At 48.1% G+C, this 20339-nt stretch overlaps 1 protein-coding gene across 3 annotated transcripts in view; it reads left to right on the top strand.

Moving 5' to 3' along the window:
- LOC149359774 (dual serine/threonine and tyrosine protein kinase-like) overlaps positions 1–20339 on the top strand; it is an 85221-nt gene that overhangs the window by 11538 nt on the left and 53344 nt on the right. Inside the window, exon 1 of one of the 3 annotated variants that reach the window (XM_089571893.1) lies at positions 16638–16909. The exons of the other annotated variants lie outside the window; for them this stretch is intronic. The gene's annotated coding sequence lies outside the window, so the exon portion shown is untranslated. Of the gene's footprint in view, positions 1–16637; positions 16910–20339 lie in introns of those variants that run through there. 3 annotated transcript variants of the gene reach the window in all.

Here is a 20339-nt window from a genome sequence, read left to right as displayed (position 1 = left end):
GGCGCATAAAAGGGAAGAAGAAAAAACGACTCGAGTTAAGAATTAAAATCCACAACACCTAAACCAATGCAAGTACAACACCCTGTGTATCACTGCAGCAGTCGCTCGATGTGTCCTCTTATGTCCGGCTCACTTAGTCCAACGTCGCAGTTGGATTCCCCCTTGATCTCGTAGAGGGAAATTGGGTTAAAGATGATGGTTGTACGGAGGGCCCAAGAAAAAGGGACTTAATGGGCATTCCCATAAAGCGACCGGATGCAGCAAACAACATACGGCACCGCGAACTTCACTCCTCCCAACCAAGAATGTTACACAGACACTTGTTGTCAGTGGGACATTAAAGTTCAGCCACGGTGTCCAACAACAAAAGTACATACACACACACACACGCGTACGTCGGCTGTCCGGTCAGTCCACCAACACGCACACATGCACCGGCTGTCCGGTCAGTACACCAGCACGCACACATGCGCGCACACAGCGGATATTTCAACCCGCACACACAAGGCCGGAAACCAATCTGCACATTCCAGAGTTCACCATGTCAGATCGGTGCCCAAACTGGCAGAAATAAATTCTAGCCACCTACATCTCGAAACAACACTTGTTTCTTTTGAGCCTTGCCCAGAAGACTGGACCCAACTTCCGAATTATCCGGGAAAACACCGGTTCTAAATGCTGCCGCCGCCGTCGGATCAATAGAGCACACCTGCTCCTCGCGGGCCACGAAGATTGCTACTGCCCTCGCGTCTGCATTCTCCCCTTCTTTGAGTTTCGCAGTAGGGTCAGGCCTCTCATCGGCTACTTCGCATGCAGTTTTGCATCGAGATTCAAGTAGCCCTAGCTCTTCGTACAACTGCCCACCGACGTTCACTTCAAGGAAAATCATGCCCTCGAGCCTTCTGTTCTCATAACTACCTTCACCAGCTTGCTTCCCCACTTCTGGCGATGAAGCATACTGTGTCTCCTCCACGTCGATACCCACAGGGACAGACGCATTATCCGAATCCTGCAATTCCTTATCAGCTTCGAAAACCATTGCAGTGATCAAACGCGCATTCCTTCCTTCCTCGGCATCAAATGCAGCCTCATCGCTCGTTGTTAGCTCACAATCTGCTGCAAAAACTTTTGCAGCTACCGAATTGGCCTCAAGCTCTACCGGCGTCTCAGATTTGTCTCGAATTTTGAAATGCTCTTCCAAATCAGCTCTCTCATTTTCTTGATGTAGCCGCTCTCTTTCTATCTGGTCTAACAGCGAGTGCGTCTCAGGTGTCACCAACTTCGCTACACCGTCCGCTACATCTGCTGTCACTGCGCAGAGTGTCAGCTCCGGCTGGCTAACCGATTCATCTTTGGCAGCCAGCTTACCTTCGCCTGCAAAGGGTGTTCCCGTTATGCGCGCCTGCTCTAGCTCTTCGTCGAGCGTTACAGCTGCGCCAGAGTTTGCGCCAACCTGTTCTTGCTCAATGCTGAACTCCTGTTCACAAACAAAACACTCATGAGCCTCCTGGGTCTCCTCTATCTCGGCTTGCTCTGACAAGCAGAGCTTCAAAGGCGTGACTAACGCCCCTATGCCCTCGGCCATCTCTCCTGGCACGGCACACACGGTTGGGCCCTGCTGCCTAACCGCTGCAGCTTTCACTCCTATAGCCATTGGCCCACAGGTAATTCTCAATACGGGAACATGCTGTTCTCGCTTCGATTTCGGACAGTCAATCATTAGATGCCCAAATTCCATGCAGTCAAAACATTGAACTGCAGCGAATAACATCTCGCTACCAGCTTTCGTTCCCTGTCCTACTTTCAACTGCATCTGTGCGAGCTTTATCTTTTCTCGCTCAATTACGAGTTTCAAATTCTCAATTTCAAGCAGCTTTTCTGCCTCCTCAATCTCCAAACATCGCATCTTGCCCTCCCAATTATACCGTACGGCAGCCATCTCCCTTTTCCGTGCTATCATTTATAGCACGAAAACACTACACCGACATGGTGAATTCGGAGGAAGCAGAAAGGTATCCTACCTCGCAGGTTGCTTTCCTCTGCCACGGTACTCTCGTCGCCCTGAGTGACGACAGCGGGCTCCTTGATGCGGATGAGTTGAGTTGAGCCCCGGCTCTCACAGCAGCTCGCTGACTTGAAGCTCCTGCCTCGTTTGACTCGCTGGTCGCCTGGTTCTTCTCTTGAACCTCAACGGGGACGCCTGGTTCCTTCCGCAGCTCACGGACTAGGCACCTCCACGACACGTCGGTCGCCTGGCTCCTTCAGCTCCTCGCCGACTTCAGCCTCCTACGTCCCGTTGACAATGACCAGCAGTCTCTGAAGCTTTCAACGTCGCTCTGTGACGCTGACGTTCCTCCTTTAGGACGTACCGCTCTGCAGCTTGTCCACCGACTTGATCCTCCGCCCCTCCGTCAGATACCTCGAGCAGGAAGACGTAGCAAATCCTGCCGGCTGCGCCAGTTGGTTTCCCTCTTGATCTCGTAGAGGGAAATTGGGTTAAAGATGATGGTTGTACGGAGGGCCCAAGAAAAAGGGACTTAATGGGCATTCCCATAAAGCGACCGGATGCAGCAAACAACATACGGCACCGCGAACTTCACTGTCGCTATAGACATGCAGATAATGTCGAGAGAGAAAGCAAAGTTGCTTTATTGTCGGCCCAATATTAAACGTTGAGCAGGTCTTGCAGTAAAACAGGTTGCTGGTTGAGTTTGTGCATTGCTGAAGAAGCGCCAGAAACGGCAGCACACATAAGAAGGGACGACGAGAAGCCCATGTCCTGTCATTCCTTCTTCTGTGAGTTGTTCTTTTTTGTGCTTCACCTTCTCAAGGTGTGCAGGTCGGGGTCCTGGAAGGCCAGGCTAGCTGCTTCTCCCGTTGGGCCAACACCAGCTAGGAACGTCGGGAGGATGGAAAGAGGCGAAGGAAATGGGGAGATCGTATAGCGACTGGGCAGGAGAAGAGGCAGGAAATTACCGCACACGAAGGGGCTGTTGAGGCCTGAGGGGTTCGAAAGGAGGCAACACAGGTTCAGACGTGGAGGGGTGATGATGTTGTACGTCTGGACTTTACGAAGCATCTGACGAGCTGTCTTCAATCGATCGCAGTGATTCTGCGTGGTATTTGACACCACCGCATTGTCATTCATAACGCGACATTCACGCGACGGGACATCACGTGCCGACTCACAGGTAGTAGACGCAGCAGCAACACGCCGCTTCTCTAGCCTCCAGGTCAACGCCCTAGAGTGCATGGTGGCAGCGCCCTCCTCAAACACACGATGACCGCGCACGCGTCTCGGCGTTTCCGCGGTGGAGTGTCCTGAGCGGCCGTTGGTATTTAAAAAGTAAAAACAGCGCTCTGGGCACGTTTGTTTGGAGCAGAGAGTGTCTAACCACGGTTGATGATACGCGCCCCGATGCCGAAGAACGGGGTCCTTGGACGACCCTCAAGCCGTGCAACGTTTGGCTTCGCTTCATCAGGGCGTCGCTCTTACGGAGCAGGTTGTGAGACTGGTGCGCACTACTCGCGCCGATAATAGCTGCGGTGCAGTACCCTTAGAAAGACAGCAGTCATCATCATCAACCTAATTACGTCCACAGAAGGAAAAAGGCATGTGCTGTTGACCTCCGATTGACCCTGTCCTGGGTCAAATGCTGCCTCCATGTCCCAGGAGATTTCCTCATCATAGCTGTCTGCCTGACTCTATACCGCCGCCGACCAGGTTTCCTTTCCCTTGGAATCTACTTCTACTGCTACCATGGCAGACGATCTGTCATTCCTTCTTCAGATGACGCCGCCGTGGTTCCTCAATGGTGATCAGCTGCTGACCCGAAAGACGTGGACTCGATCCTGGCCGCGGCAGTCGCATTTCGGTGGAGGCGAAATGCAAGAGGTCCGTGTACTGTGCCATGTCAGTGCACATTAAAGAACTCAGGGTGGTCGAAATTATCCGGAGCCATCCACTGCGGCGTCCTTCATAGTCTGGACCGCTTTGGGTCGTTAATCCCCATAAAACCAAACCTTCTTCAGATGGCTTACCCCGTCTAGGTCCATTTAACGCTCTTTACTTCCGCTACAAAAAAGAAAGAAAAGAAAATGGACTGCAGGTCATTTTATATAATGAAGCGAGGCAAAAAAAAATGCTAAGGTCAAATCAAGGCAGTTACAAACCGGCCTGCAACCTCAATTATTTTTTCTACTAGTTCTTCGGTCGCAGCACCTGTCTATATGGGTGCGAAAGAGCAGTGGCCGGCATTTCCCTTTGTTTTCGTTACTTTTGTCTCCGCTGCAGTCCTTGACGCTTGATATTTACTATCCCGTTTCTTGCCCACTTCCTTTTCACGTAGTTTTTTGTTTTTTCTGGGCTCAAATGCATGCTTCATGCAGTGAGGTTATTGGCCTTTGCCAGGGCATGTTTTGGATCTCAGGAAGCGTTGGTATCTCATTCAGGTCGATGCGCAGAGGCGTCAAATGCCGATAGAGGGGCAGTCACTCTTCGTTCAGGGGTTAGCTCCCCCCCCCCCGTTAGCCTCCTGGATCGGTTGTTGACCACTCATGGGAAACGATTGTTGTCCTTGATTACAGCGACGTATAAATAACTACTTAACCCTCGTGCAGAAATCGCCGCCATTTATTAAAGCTAGAGAATTAGCTTCTGCGACCACCATCCGGGACATTACTGTGCATTCAGAAGACAGAAAGGTAGATCCAGGAAATTCGGAACGACTAATTACTGGCACAATTTATGTATCTCAAATGCTCAGGGATCCTGCCGTCTGTCTAGACGACAGAGGGAGAAGGTGCGCGCAAGTTTATACTTTGCCCTACGCAAGAAAAAATACGGGAAACATTTACAGCAGTCTTTTTTGCTAATCAGAGCTCGTACGTGTCTAATTAGTTCGATCTTTTCACGCTGGAGCTTCACTCTTCACCTTGTGTGGAAAACATACATTTCGATTACTATCCGGTCATAAATAGCGCTCGCCATAACAATTTCTTATGTCTGAGATATTTTCCTTCCTTATTTTTTTAATGTCTAAAATTCTTGGTTCGGCTACATTTCTATTTTTCCTCGGCTACCCGTATTTGTTCTTCCTCCCATCGGTTTGCGCATGATCTCACTAGTTCGTAGTGCAGCTAGTATCACTCGAACTTCTACGAGCATTTAGTGCGTTAAATTTTCATTCGGAAGAGGCCGTACTCCTCAGACAATTGCTTCCCACAGATATGAAGTAGACGGTAGCTAGACGTCACCTGTGCAGGAACATGCAGTCTGTACATCATAACTGACGCACGAGATAGGACGACAGGTGACACTGCAGCTCAAACACTACCGCCGGGACTTCTCCGCCTGATGCCTACCCTGTTCCTCGTAGCGCTGTGGGGGGCGTCGCGTAAAAGTTTAAACACTGCATGGAGCATCGACCCTTTCACTCCGTAGTGTCTCGGTTGATAAATACGCTGCGGAAATGCAAATTGCGACCTTAACGGAGCAAAGAACCTGGGACGCGGGGAAGACTGCTGTGTGCACCTGATACAAACATTGATATGGTCATAGTGTGATAGTGATGCTTTATAAAAACGTTAGCAAGAGGATTGGGGCTCAGTAGGAACACGCAACTGAGGACTGAGGTATGTCCTGCTCATTTGTCTGAAAAGAACTAAAAGGGAGTGAGGGGGGAGGGGGGGGGGGGTAGTAGCGCCATATGGCGCTATGACAGACATCGTTTCCCAGAGGAGGAGCCTGGTATTTTGGAAGCAGATTCCTCGGCTTATTTTCAGATACATTAGTTAATGGGGCCGCTGCGGTGCATCAGTGCCTTTGGCGTTCGGCTGCTGAGTCCAAGGTCACGAGATCGAAACCTGGCCACATTGACCACATCGCAATAGAAGCTAGAATGCAAAGACGCCCCGTATGCTGTCCGATGTTAGTGCTCGTCAAAGGGCCTCAGGCGGCCAAGATTAATCCGGATCCCTCCACTACCGCATCGTATACCCTTTTCAATTAGGACGCCGCCGCGGTTGCTCAGTGGTTATGGTGCTCGGCTGCTGACCCGGTCGCATTTCGATCAAGGCGAAATTCTAGAGGCTCGCGTTCTGTGCCATGTCAGTGCACGTTAAATAACCCCAGCTGGTCGAAATTTCCGGAGCCCTTCACTACGGCGTCCCTCACAGCCTGAGTTCCTTTGGGACGTTAAACCCCAATAAACCAAACCAAACCATTCAATATCATAAACGCTGACTATGGCAGCTAGGGATGTATCTAGGCGCTTTTGTTCTGCGACAACACACACATTCAGACTGCTATTTTACATGCAAATGACGACTTCACTACAGACAAGTGGCTCGACTCTTGCTGGTCTGTTGAAGCACATTATATAAATATGTCTCCTCTCGGCCAAAATAAGAGCAGTTGCCAGTTAGCGCTCATCCATGTCATTACTGTGTCGTTCTTATGCGCGGTTTAGGCGAAATAATACGCATCAACTAGCTTTGCAGTGTTGCTTTATAGCAGCAGTTTTTGTTGAACGTTTATCTCAGGTGTCGCTATGTGATAGCAGTTGCTGAAGTATGTGATAGCAGTATGTGATGCTATGTGATAGCAGTTGTCGCGTCAGCCACTAGCAACGACTCCACCCTCAATACCGGACAAGCAACGCTACAAGCTTCCTTATTTGCCGAAAAGATAGGCAGGTGGAGGGAGGCTTGGCCTGGCCCTTCGGGGCTGGGATATAGGGGCTCTCACCATTTGTCGGTGAGGGTTCCTTGCCGGTGGAATACCTGTTGCTAAAGCCGACGTCGTCGCTTCGACGGGTGCGGTTTGTTGCGACGCACGTCTCTTCTTTCAATCATTTCTCTCACTCCTCTTTCAACTCTACTCTGTCTGCACGTGGCAGCGATTTTGGTTCAGCTGGAGCCAGGGGACAGGCCCGTGCACTTTCCTTTTCATCCTTCTCTCAGTCGCAACAACAGGCACATATATTACCGCGGAGCTTTGCAATGTTTTTTTTTTTTCTATCAACCCTTTGTTTAAATCCACCGGCACGCGGCCTTATTACTCTGGTTGCCAGGCAAGAGACGAGCAAAATCGTATGTAATTATTGTAGCCGCACGCTCAACTGTTTCCGCATTTATTTATTATTTCTTTTTCGTCTGCCCAAACTAATTTGTCTTCGTGATTGTCGTATGGGCTCTAGGCGCCTTATGTCGAAAATTCGTCGTAAGATTTTGAAAATCAGCACGGCAGAGAGCAACGGCCATTCTTAACTCGACGACCGTTTATCGCACTCGCTGTCCTTTCCGCCGAGGAGTTGTTTTTGTTTGCGGACACGAGTTTTTCCAATGAGCAATTTGAGTCCCACGCTAGCCTGATCGGCTGTTCTCTGCTGTTGTGCCTGTCACTACCACGCGACAACACAGTTCAGAAAGAAGAGACTTCCACGCGCTAAAAGCATCGGCAGTTCAGAATCACAGAACCACCGTGGCGGGTTGTGTCACTAGCAACTCCGCTATAAATCAAAGCTTGAATTTGGCTGCTGGTAGCGGTGCTCGTGTCTACATGACTAAAGGGGCTGTGTGGTGGCACCCACGCCAAAGCTTTGTCTGAAACCTAATAGCAGCTATGACCAGGTGTGGCTCTCTCAGCTTCGAACAGTGCACACTCGAATTCCGGTGTTTCGTTTTCTCTGAAATATTTTTAGTATTAATGTAATTTTGTTTTGCATCCCTCACCTCGTTTCGTCATGACGTCTGACCCTGCCCTTTGTGTTGGAAAGCAGCCTGACAAATCAGTTCCCTGAGAAAAAAAGGCGGGGAGCCGAAGGTAGCACGTACAGAAACCCTGCAGCCCGCCAGCATTTACCCGCTGAACTAATATGGACACCTTTTAATGAATCATATGAGCCGCTGCGGTGGCTCTGTGGTTATGGTGCTCGGCTGCTGATCCGAAAGACGCGGATTCGATCTCGGCCCTGGCGTCGAATTTCGATGGAGGCGAAATTCTAGAGGCCCGTGTTCTGTGCGATGTCAGTGCATGTTAAAGAACCCCAGGTGGTCGAAATTATCCGAAGCCCTTCACTACGGCGTCCCTCGTAGCCTTGAGTCGCTTTGGGACGTTAAACCTCCATAAACCAAAGCAAACCATCCTAATGAATCATATGACCGAAAGCTGGGTGTGGAACGTGCAGCTTGGTGAGTACGTATAGGGCAAAATAAGAACTCAGTGACACACAACTTCAACGTGACTATGCCCCCAGTAACGTGTTGATGCAGGACCTTCTACATCTCAGAAATAGACTAATAAAGCGCTATTTTCGGCTTGTTGGTAGCACATCACATACAAAATAGCGCAACAACACAACTGGACAACAAATAACACATACATTGCGCTCGTGTGTGTTCTGTATTGTCCATGTGTGCTGTTGCGCTATTTTGTATGCCATGTATGACATCTCAGAACTATTTACTGGACTAGTTTCTAGGCGCTTTAGAGTTGGGTGAGGAGCAGCAACAATTTTGTTGCAGAAATATTGGAAGCCTATCATAACGTTAATGAACTATGAACGCCGGTCTGCCCGGTAACAAGTTGGTACTGTAGTTTTTATGTCTGGGAACTTAAATTTGTTAAGTTAGTCCCTTGGCACTTACAAATACGGCGAAGATCAAAGAATACCTTCAGTGGGGGCGCTTCAATACAGCAAAGAACAAGCTAGCTGGGGAAATTTGAAATGTCATCACATCGATTAAGATGCATCAGTGACATCTCAGTCTCCCTTCATGATGCCGAAAAGACCTTTAAACACCTACAACTTACAGGGCCAAACCTTAGCCTCTTTGAGAGGGGTGTCCGTGCTATAGGCTCTGCAGAATACATGGGCTCCTAAGGGGACAGTATGCGCCAGAAAGGGCTCTGTGGTTCCCGTTTTATTGCATGTATCGTAAAGATAGGAAAAGCATGCTTTATCGCTAAGGCGACTGCGTAACTGTGCCTAATGTCACATATTTTTGGTTCAGACTAACTCCGCAGCTGAGTTTTAACACCTTGTCAGAATTCTTGTTTATATTGCGCTTTCGGCGGGAGGGCTTGGTAAAAAACTGTGAAATACTGTAGGAATAGGAAGACGTAGCGGACACCACTGCGACAGATGACGAAGCAATGAAGCGCACACCGAGGGCGTAGGACGTTGAGCTTGGGGAGCCGGAAAAGAGTACCGAGTGATTAGCCGTCGGAGTGATTTCGCGCTGTTGTTCCTCGGTTGCGTCATTTCAGGCCGCGCCCGATTCATACATGCTCGGCGGGAAAGTGGAGAGTATTGAGCGTAAAACAGACGAAACTAACTGATGTCTTGTAAATGCTAGCAGTTGAAATGCCTCTGCGGTGTGCCAGAGAGAGAGGGAAAGAGCACTAATTATTTTTATGGATTATGGGGGTTTACCGTCCCAAACCGACCCAGGGTGTGAGGCTATGAGGGACGCCGTAGTGAAGGGCTCCGGAAATTTCCGCTCCTGAGGTTCATTAACGTGCACTGACATCGCACAGTACTCGGGCCTCTAGAATTTTGCCTCCACCGAAATTCGACTGCCACAGCCGGGATCGAACCCGCGTCTTTCGTGTCAGCAGCCGAGCTCCATAACCACTGAGCCACCGCGGCGGCACTAATTATTTTTACAGCGAACCTTTTCAGTGGCTCGCTTCTGGCGAGAGCGTCGGCGGTGTCGTCTGCGTTGAACGCTGGAGTAACACGCCACGTGATCAGCAGGTATCCCGTGACCATTACGTCACATAACGTCAACGGAACGGTAACGCCACGTCACCGGCAGCGAGGAGTTGTCCGAGCGAGCTACGCGCAGGTGTTGGTGAAGTCTCTCCATTTCATCGCAGAAAAATCAAAGGCACAAATCACGAAAGCACAGACAGCTCGACTGGGCGGACGCATTATGGTGAGAGCATAATCGTAACGTTCTTCCTTTCCTTTTTCTACATTTCCACGAGCCTCGGGGCTCCTGAAATCAAATGACCGTTGTTTTCTTCTCTAGATCCAACTCCCTTGATTTCCCTGAATGGCAGATGGCTTGTTTGGCTTAATGCGTTTGACGTCGTGGGTGAACATTTGCCGAGAATACTGCTGACACAAATTTCGCGAGTGCCCCGCGGATGTTCTATATAGACGTGCACAGACACGCACGCGCACACGAGCACATGCCCAAAAGCTCATGCACATGCCTCATAACTTTGTGCGCTGTGCAGCAGCGCTTAGGTATATCTCATGTCTTTTTGTGCTGTTTTTTTTTTTTTTTTTTTTGCAAAAATGCTTTCATGGGATCAAGCCCACCTGGATAACAAAATGTACCAGCCGTGTCATTAAAAGCGTTCACAGTATGCGTGGCCGTATACAGTGTACGCTGCTTACATGATCACGTAGATAGAAGTAGACGTTATCCATGTTATCCAGGTGAACTTGGAAGAATAGAAAGATGAATAACATTAAAGAATAATAGAGGAAAAACACAGGGTCTCTTGGCAATTGGTGGAAATGCATTTTTTCAGCAGCTGCACGCTGCGTCTCGCTGGCATGTGCATTCTCTTTTTTTTATGTGAAAGCTGACAGACTCCCCAGGTCCGCAATTCGACAGTTGCTCGAACACGATAAAAGCATTGCAACGGATGCGAAGGTCATTCCCGCCGTCATCGACACCTGTTATTTTTTTTTTAGTCCCAGTGTAACAAGGTTCAATGGCGCCTACACAATACAGAAAACATCGCTGTAACAGTCGTATAGAGAATATTTTGCCGATGTATCGAGTGAAGCTTGGCCGGTGAATCCGCACCATCAATATTGTGGTGAACCAGGTGTGAGGAGGTTCGGAAAAACTTTCTAACTAAGGTTGGTCCTTTACAGGAACTGCTAATTTAGTCTTCAATCCTTATATACGGTATATAACACCAGTGACAGGCTTCCAACTGCGGTGTTCCCCTATTTTCTCTAACGTGTAGCTACAGTGCACCATTGCCTCCGCTTTAAAAGTCCACACATTATCACATGCTCGAAGAGCGTATGCTTCGGTCTGCTGCACTTTCTCAGTGTAATTTGGAGGAATGACGCAGGCGGGCGGGCGCGGAATTTTTCTGCACTCCAAAAACGAAAACACATTCCATGTTTGCACTGTTTCACACTTAGCTAGCGTTGTCGGCAACTTTGCTCGGCGCGGGTCGTTCAGTGAGGTGCGCTTAGTGTCGACTCCTTTCCAGGTAACGCAGCCGTTCACCATTCTTTTCTGGCAGATTCGTATCTGTTCTGCATCCCAAGTAAAAAGTGGTGCAATCTGCCCGTAAAGAAAAGAAAATTGTTGTTTTGGCGCGAATATGGAACCACTCTCACAACTCAAACTCTAAATGTCGTCACGACGAACCAGTTTGGACGCGGCGACAGGAGATAGCACTACACTACACTACACTACACTACACTACACTACACTACACTACACTACACTACACTACACTACACTACACTACACTACACTACACTACACTACACTACACTACACTACACTACACTACACTACACTACACTACACTACACTACAGTGAACTACACTGCACCCTACAGAAGATGCTGCCATTATGCCAAAAATATGTCGGTACGACAGGTTGGCTCTAGCATGTTACGCTCATTTTTCTTCTAACGACAAGAACAATTTCGATATTTTCTGCGTGGGTCGCTTCTTTCTTGGGCTGTTTGTACGTGCTGCCTTGCATCATGTAAATTTTCGACTAGAAAAGGTGATGTGGAATGCACAGACATGTTGCACTTGTTCCAGGCCGTTTACCAAGACTGCGTGCAACGCGTAAAATTCTGCACTTTCTTTTTCTTGTTCGCTTGAGGTGAAAAGATCAAAGTGTAATGCTTCACAGGCTAACGTCCCAGGAAGGACGAGGGGGGAGGCTTCAATTGACGATAATAAACTATTCTTGCCCGTCGTAACACCTTTACTCAAGGGCAAACCGACACCTCGCTCAGCGTCGAAGGGCGGAAAGAGAGCGTTGCACAATGTTTCAACACTTTTCGTGGTTGCAGTAAGAGCTGTCCTTAAGCAGCATTCGCGCGGTTGTTCTGCAATCTGTGATGCGACGTTTCACAAAGCGCACTGAATACAGTTAGCAGGTCGATGTTCTTCCAGGCTATATTGTCCTTGCATTACATTGCCAGCATTGTTTTCTTTTTTTGCCATAGCAGCACTCTACGTAAATGTCAGGTTTAAAGATCGTCCCTATTCGACGCACACTTAGCCGTCATTTCGTGGCGCGTTTTAACGGTGAAAGTCCCTTCAATCCTGTGGCTTCCATGCCGAAAGTAAGTCCGGCTGTTTACGACTAAACTTCATAAAATAAAAGGAGGCTCTGAAAAACACGAAAGGCTGGGTAGCCATCTCACTCCCAGTGGACACTTCTCTGCTAACATACAAGGTTAAGGGTGCAAATAGGAAAGGAGGAGATCATGTAGGGATAAACCATGCACGGCCCCTTTTCTTGGTCTGGCTCAATTCGGCTACAAGAAAGTGGCTGCATGAGAACTATCAATTCCTGATTCTTGCACAGAAAGCGGACCGAAGAAAGGAATCTTAACAGCAGACGTACAGGTGTGAATGGCTCAATAATACTATTTGGACAATGAAACGTGACGTACTCCCAGGTGGTCTTCCTGGTTGAAGCCTTCCTCACAAGAATTTATTTAGGGCGGTATACAGATTGTCTGTTGAAATTTGTGCAATTATCACAGAGGGTGGCCACCGTCTTCGTTCATCCACCAGGCATTCCTGACCAGTAGGGATGAGGTCGATCAACCGAGAACCAAGATCAGCTGATTCTCTTGTCTGTAAGGGAGGGTAAACATAGTTTCTTGTGGGGAAATATCCCGTGGTCTTAGCGGAGACATAGCTCGCTTCCTAAATAACGGGATTCAAGATAGCCTGGAATTACAGGAGTAGCAGGTATTTCCATTTCCTCCGCTGTCACGCTTACCGGTGAATGTTTGGCTGCAACAGCGCACTGGTCTGGTTATGCCGAAACGGCTGGAACGATGCCAAATGAAAGCACACGCAGCAACCGTCGCGCTCAAAGCTTATATCGCCCTAACATCGAATTCGAAACAGATGGCGGCTCGGAAAGCAGAAAAATATCACCGCGCTTCAGTTTCACGCATGCACTTGCAGAGTAAATTGAAGCACATGACGTGAGAAAGAAAAAGATAGCGAACGATGCAGTTTGTAGCGCAGTTCTTGCGTTTTAAACGTTCCGTAGTGGTTCTTGCATGGTAGATTCAAGTTTGGACACGAAGTGCTGGAAGGTTCCAAGTGTACACTAAGCTGCTTTATTTATCAAGTAATAATACGTAAAGCGTATTTTATTATTAAAGCACTAATTACTCATTAGCATGCCCTTAGCCCAGTCATGCTGCTACAAAGAAAAGCTATGCACCTTTTCTCGGGGACTTCGCAGATGAATAAAAATCATTCCTGCGTCGAAACTCGAACCTGAGACCACGCCAGCCTTAAAGGTGCAGTGTAGAGGAATCTGAACTCGTCTTTTTGCCGCGGGAACTCAATCTACACGTTCCGGGCATTCTTAGAAACTTCGATTTATTGCCCTGTGTGGCCGATTTCTCTAATTAAATCGAATTGACGTCCGGCTCCCGCCTTTTTTTTTTCTCCCCGTAAGGTGGGCGGAGTCGACCAACGCGTGGAGTGCCTTTCACCCAGTACCGTGGCGGCTTGCCGCTCTGCCATCGGCGGAGTAATACGTAGTAGCAAATAGTCCGCGCGTATTTTTATTTCTTCGGGATTATTTTGCGGCTATATTATCTGCGAATGAAACTATTTATTCATGGAAACCTAAAAAACAAAATAAAGCGAAAGCAAAGCCTCCACGGAGCTGGCTGAACGGCACTCCATGCGTTAGTCGACTCCGCCCACCGTGCGGGGAGAATTCGAAAAAAAAAGGCGGGAGCCGGACGTTAATTCGATTTAATTAAGGAAATCGGCCACACAGGGCCATAAATCGCTGTTTCTAAGAATGCTCGGAACGTGTAGATCGAGTTCCCGCGACAAAAAGACGAGTTCAGATTCCTCTTCAGTGCACCTTTAAGTGGTCGCTCTACCAACTCACTAACAAGGATCGCTTGTAATTGCTAGAGCGAGGCCGAACTCATCAATAACTGAATATTTCAGCCGTTTGGCTGCTCTGAGGTATATGTGTGTAATTACGGAGTCAGGTAACAAAGATTAGGAGAAAGCTGTCGGAATTATTTCGCATTTAATTCCTCCAGGGTGAATACACAGCTCGCATGCAGCCACTGCGCAAAATATGCATGAATTCACTCCTGGATTTAACTTTGATATCAAAGTTTCGGTGCCGCGTTTAGTTCTACCGCTGCCTTTCCGTTTGTTATCGCTTTGTCCAATATATATCGGCAAAAAAATGCAAAGTATCAAAGTGATGCAACCACTGCAATAAAGCACTGAGAACAACGAACGTGGCCGCCAACAAAATAGGCACCCGTTAAAATTTTCGCGAAACACCTGACGAGCACTGGCTTCACTTGTGTCAGCTTTGCTTGCATATATCAACTAACGCAGCTGTTCCTACTTATACTCCGCAATAATCGCTATGCAGGTACAGCTTAAACCATGTTTTTCCTGGCAATCTGCATTTGGTTCGATTGTACGGATTGGCTTAAGGGTCCCTGCAGCTCTCGAAGGCACCGTCGTCGCGAGGAGAAACGGGAACGCTTAGAAAGATTTCACGAGATATATATGAATGTAAGTCGTCCTGCGAAGCCTTCTACCCGAAGTGTGAAGACGTTCCCGATGAATTCTGCCACTAGAGAGGCACGTTTGATGACGTGAATTAACTGACGCGGGCATGGTGCTAACGTTTATACAGTAAATAATTTCTTTTTACTTGTTACACTAGCACTATTGACACCATGCATAGTCGACTGCGGAGGGAAGACGAATTGGCGCTGTCGCTGACGGTAGTACCTGTGTTGCTGCTACGAACTTGTTAACGTTAGTGATGTGAAGAAAGTCGGTTCTTGTATAACCGCTTCGCCATCGGAGCCGCATTGTGACGTAGCTGGAAACTAGCGTCTGATCTGCTACCCAAATTCACTAATGGATATCAGACATAAAATGACATGTGGACTATAAAGAGGGCACTGTGTTCACTTGACCCATAGATGAGCTTCCCCGAGGGGGGAGGGGGGGGATGCATTCGTGGCGGCGAGGGGCGAGCTGTGGAGTTTACCCCGGGCGAGAACGAAACAAGCTTTACTAAACTAAAATTCCTTTTCAGTGCGTGTCACTCCTTCAGCCCGCAGACGTCACTAGTCGTGTCCAGTGGGACGAGTTTAACTGCCGTATCTAGAGTGCCTACCTTATCTGTCCCCTTTACACCGTCTCGCACAAACTCCACATGCAGTGAAGGAAGCCGTCGCGACTCCCGAATACACCGCAACTGATATCGTCCCAGCCGCTTTGCCGTTCCTATCGGAGGAGAACTCCCGTTATCACATCCCGATAGCAACAACTAAAAACGTCTCGTCTGCCGACCATTTCAAAGCCTCCTGTCCTTGCAACGCGGGCCTGTCGGCGCGCGTTCGGTGCTGCCTGTTTTTGATATTTACACGTGCACAAAACACATGGTCGGCGGAACGGGGAACATCCGTCTATTTGACTTTTTTCATTTTTTTCGTAAAAGAATCGTTATAAATCTCCAAAAAAAAAAATAGCGGTACGCCAGCCAGCTGAGTCCGAAAACGCTGCCGTGTTTTGAATGCGCCGGGACCTGCAGTAAGAAACCCGGCGAAAAATCAACTTTTACAACTTCGGCGACAAATTTTTGTGCTAAATGTTCAGGGCGCCATCCAGACTTGAACACTAAGCTTTGATTCACGCCGACACACGATGCTCTTTGCTAAAGCTTGCTGTTTCTCCCGTTTGTCACGCAGAGACTATACTCGACTAATGTTTTTCGTTCAAACGTGACACTGAGCAAGCCACACACATGGCCTTACATCCTAACCAACACTGTGGATTCAACAGGTGTTCATTTAAGTTCGGCTTGGTGTTCCTGTACCGCGGGTTATAAAAGACTGTTTCCCTAGATAATTTTGAACTGTCTCCTCACCTCGAACGCCGTATTCTCTATTTCGTCTTCAAGGCTGCATGACTAGAGGATAAGGTGATGAAACTTAGTAGATGCTCGTTTCGCCTTACCATGTGGGCTGTATATACAAACGACAGGACAGAATGCCAGCGGCTCTCAACAGAAACTTTCGCTACATTGCCACGAACTTTTCAAATCAGATGGACTAAAGCGTGGGGGAAAACTGCGAAGACTGTGCAGCTCCAGTGCACGCAACCCAGACGAACGCCCGTAATTAAACACGGACAGCTAGCTGTTCAGCACGGTGAATCACAGAGTCCTATCAGAATATATCCAGCTGACGGCGTGGTCTTTTTTCAGACGATTGCGACACGGATCGCGCGAGCAGATAGAGTGAACAATGGCACACGGTTGCTTCGGCTGACCGCAAAGCCAGATAACGGCGCTTTCGGTCGACCGAAGCGCGACACAAGCAGTCGTGCCACGGCAACGGCCTTTCTTGCTCGCGCCGCCACACGACACGTACCTACTTCACCGGCACAAACACTAGGAGCGACGACTTAAGTGCCGAGACTCCGTGGTCGGTGCCACCAGTGATGCGGATAGTTTAGTTGGGGCTCGACTTGCTGTGCAACGTGTGCGCTATTGGAGGAACGTCGGCACTTCGGAGGATCCGCGTTCTGTTGGATCTGCATCTTTTTCTGTCTCAGCGGTGTTTGGCAGCGGCTTGGGATCTTCTGACTCGTACGTATGATCACTTCGGGTCTCTTTGAAGCCCTCGTGTGCTTGCATAGATCCACCACCGGCGTGCCTCTATGGCCATCTTTAGTACACAGGCGTTCTCGACTTGCCGGTTTCTTAGGCACGAGTTCCATGGATGTGACGCGGCGGGCGTTTGTTTCAGCAGAAGCGAAATACGGGAACGCCCATGTGCTGACACTTGAGGCACGTTTAGGAGCTCCAGGCGATCAAATTCACTCTGGTAACGGTGTCCTATTTTAATTCGGTGGAGATTTTAGTGCCTGAATCTCCATTCCACCTTCCAAGCTTTCACCTAAAGGAAATGTTTGTATACCGTTGGTATACGAAGTCTTCTACACATAAATTTTGCGTTTCTATTTACCGCCTTGATCGCGCACGAATTAGATGGGGAAACCTGAAGAAGATGAGGCGCCAACTTCTCGCACAGCTTTCTAGCATACAAAGTTCTTTCCGATCGATATCCAAGACAGGTCAGTTTCAGCGCGTCTAAGACACACCGGTTCTGTGAAACGCACGCGATATTTATGTCTATCGTTCGCTCATGTACGCTTTATGAAACACGCTATGTTCCACGAACGATGATTGAAAGCAGGCGTGGGGACTTTCCACGCTTCCTCATCACGGGCATATCGCATTTGGCGTGATTGGAAAGCAGCGGCGACTTCGTTTTTTTTTTTTTCCAATTACCACGCTACATTTTTCGCTGCGCTTAAGGCTCTTCCAAAACAAATGCAAAGTTCTTTGAGTGTCTGTACAAACCGTGTCAGTACACTGAGTCGCTATAATGCTTTTTTGTTTATTCGTCCATTTAATAGTTCTGAAAATAGGTATGTGTTGAGTGCTTTCCGCACTGCAGAGTCATTTCAAGTCTGTTCTTATTGTTGTTGTTTTTTCTGCTCTATTAAATCCTTCTCGCTCTAAACCTGCCGAGACATGCCACTAAGTAAAGCTCTCACAAAAATTTCCTTGCACAGTTAATACACAATCTAGGAATGCTATACTGAAACTTTTGTTAGGGAGCCCACCGTCTGTTTACGAACTTTGGTTCCATCGTCGTTATCTTCAAGCATGCACCACTGCGGAGGGCATCCGCATTTATTCCACCGATATTCATGCACCGACGCGTGAAAGCGAACGTTCAACCCACACTAAGGTAACCGTGTACTCTTATTCAGAAACAAAATTCCACGAGACAAAAAAAGATAACAGTGAGGGGACATGTGAAAGAGCGAAGTGGTAAGCAGCATCCGCGGTGCTCAATACGAACAGGTGTGGAGTCAAATAAAAAAGGGTTGAGTCCTTAAGAGTGTCACCCAGTTAATCCCATGTGTATTAAAATGACAGCAGGATTAGGGGCTTAGCTGCGAGGTACACAAGTGGGCATCATGCGAGCACACGTTTCTGCATGTCACGCAAGAGTTAGTTCACGGCGCCTCAAGTATTCTGAATACTGTGGTCTGCGCATTTGGTTGTCACAAGTGACCGGTAATTGCTTCATGTCTGATCTGGCTCGAAGGTAGTGCTGGAGTTGTCAAAATAAATCTGTTCATGACTGCTTAGGTCTTATGAAGTGAGAAAGGGTTCGACGCTTGCCTGATTAGCTGATCACCAAGTTTTATTTTCGCTGCAGTTACATGAACGCGCAAGGAAATGATGTCGCCGAAAGACTAGTGGCCATTACACGCACGTTGAGACTGTTCATTGAGTTCACACATTCAACATCAAGTGCAAGTAATGTCAGCGCTCATGATTCAATGAGCATGAGCATGCGAAGTAGTGGATATCGTGTAGTACAGAGAATTTCCCTATACATTACGTCGAGACTCAACCTATCCGAAGAGCCTGCGTGAAACGCAGTTCCACATATAAATATAGGCGGAACGTGGTTCCAGATAGACGTATGTGGAACACTGCTGTGGATAGAACTTTCGAAATTTAACTCTAATGGTGTTCCATCTGTTACGCTGATTTTGATATCTGGAACACAGTTGCACTGACACTCCTGTTACTAGCTGGAACCTGTATTGAATCTTGATTTTTAGTGTAAAGCTTTCAGCAAACACTTTACATTAATTCACTGCATTCAGTTACACAACCGACACTTTGATGTGGCCATGTAACTTACAGATGTCATTACAGTTAAAGTGAATACGTTTCAACCGCCTTTTCATTTCTGAAGACAAACCTTCACTCCTACGTTGCCAGTACCATGCATGTCGTACCAAGATTGTTCTTCATTCTAGAGTCCAGTGCGTATTGTTTGTGGAGTGAAGCTATTTGGTGTGTTAGGGTTAAGCGTGACGGTGGCTGCACATATACTTTGCATCCTGCTCCGTGATGAAAACAGGGATCTTTCGGGTCCAGTGATGAATATCGGGATCTACCACCTGCGCTGAAAGAGCAGCATCGAGAGCACCTGCACTACTGACTGAAACTCTCGAAGAAGCACCGCTTACCTGTAAACAAAACGCTTACATCGTGGTCGCGCCTCGTAAAGCAAAGGGGGACTTGCAAGGCTTTTCTCGGCCAGCTTACAATCGGCGATTCAACCATTTACCTGTCAGTGACGTCTGCGTCGGCCATTTTACTCGTTCTTTGGTTTTGGTTCGTGTTGGAGACTTTTTTGTCGCTGTTGTTTTGAACGCATCGGCGGTCGCTTTGTGTCACGGATAGATAACGTTAATTTATCTACAGACTTCCCGAACTACGCAAATGGAGAAATACCATCCTTTTCGAACGTTGCCCCTCAGCCGTTTCATACAGTTCTAGTAGCTTTGCTGGCAATTCAAGTACAGTGATAGGTGATGGAGGAAAGTTTTTCATATCATTTACGGATTTTAACCACCCGGAAGGCCAGAAGCAAACCATTGGTCCTGGAAAATTTCGAAATGGACGGTACGGGCGTATAGGTTTGCAAGTCCGCAAAAACCCTGTGCGGCTTTTGTGGACTGGTGATAGCTACTGGGCAGACTCATTCGTACGCTTACCGTGCGCTGACTACGTTTTTTAGTGAAGCAGCGCAAGGGCACAAGGCCAAGGGAAGAAGAGGACAAACTCAGCGCTGTGTTTGTCCTCTTCTTCCCTTGGCCTTGTGCCGTTGCGCTGCTTCACTAAAAGATATGTCAGACCAACTCGCCCACCAGTTCATGTTATACTGACTACGTTTGTTCCTGTGTGCATTAGTTTTAAGCGTGTACATGAGTTCTGTCTTCTCTACTTTTCCTCGCTTCTCTAATTTCACTTCCGTCAAATTTCTAGATTCAGTCTCGCAAGACGTGCATTTTATGGTGTAATTTGGGATAACCAGTTCGCAGACGTAGCCAGTTATCACGCAGGTTCATCTGTATGAGTTAGCAACCCGACAAGTGAATTACTACTCTCCGCGTGTATACTCTCGAGGTGGTTTTATTAG

The sequence above is a fragment of the Amblyomma mixtum genome, chromosome 2 (assembly GCF_055824585.1).
Source record: "Amblyomma mixtum isolate Tamu chromosome 2, ASM5582458v1, whole genome shotgun sequence".
NCBI lineage: Eukaryota > Metazoa > Arthropoda > Arachnida > Ixodida > Ixodidae > Amblyomma > Amblyomma mixtum.
Note: the sequence above shows the minus strand (reverse complement) of the source record. Positions and strands in the feature narration are given on the sequence as shown.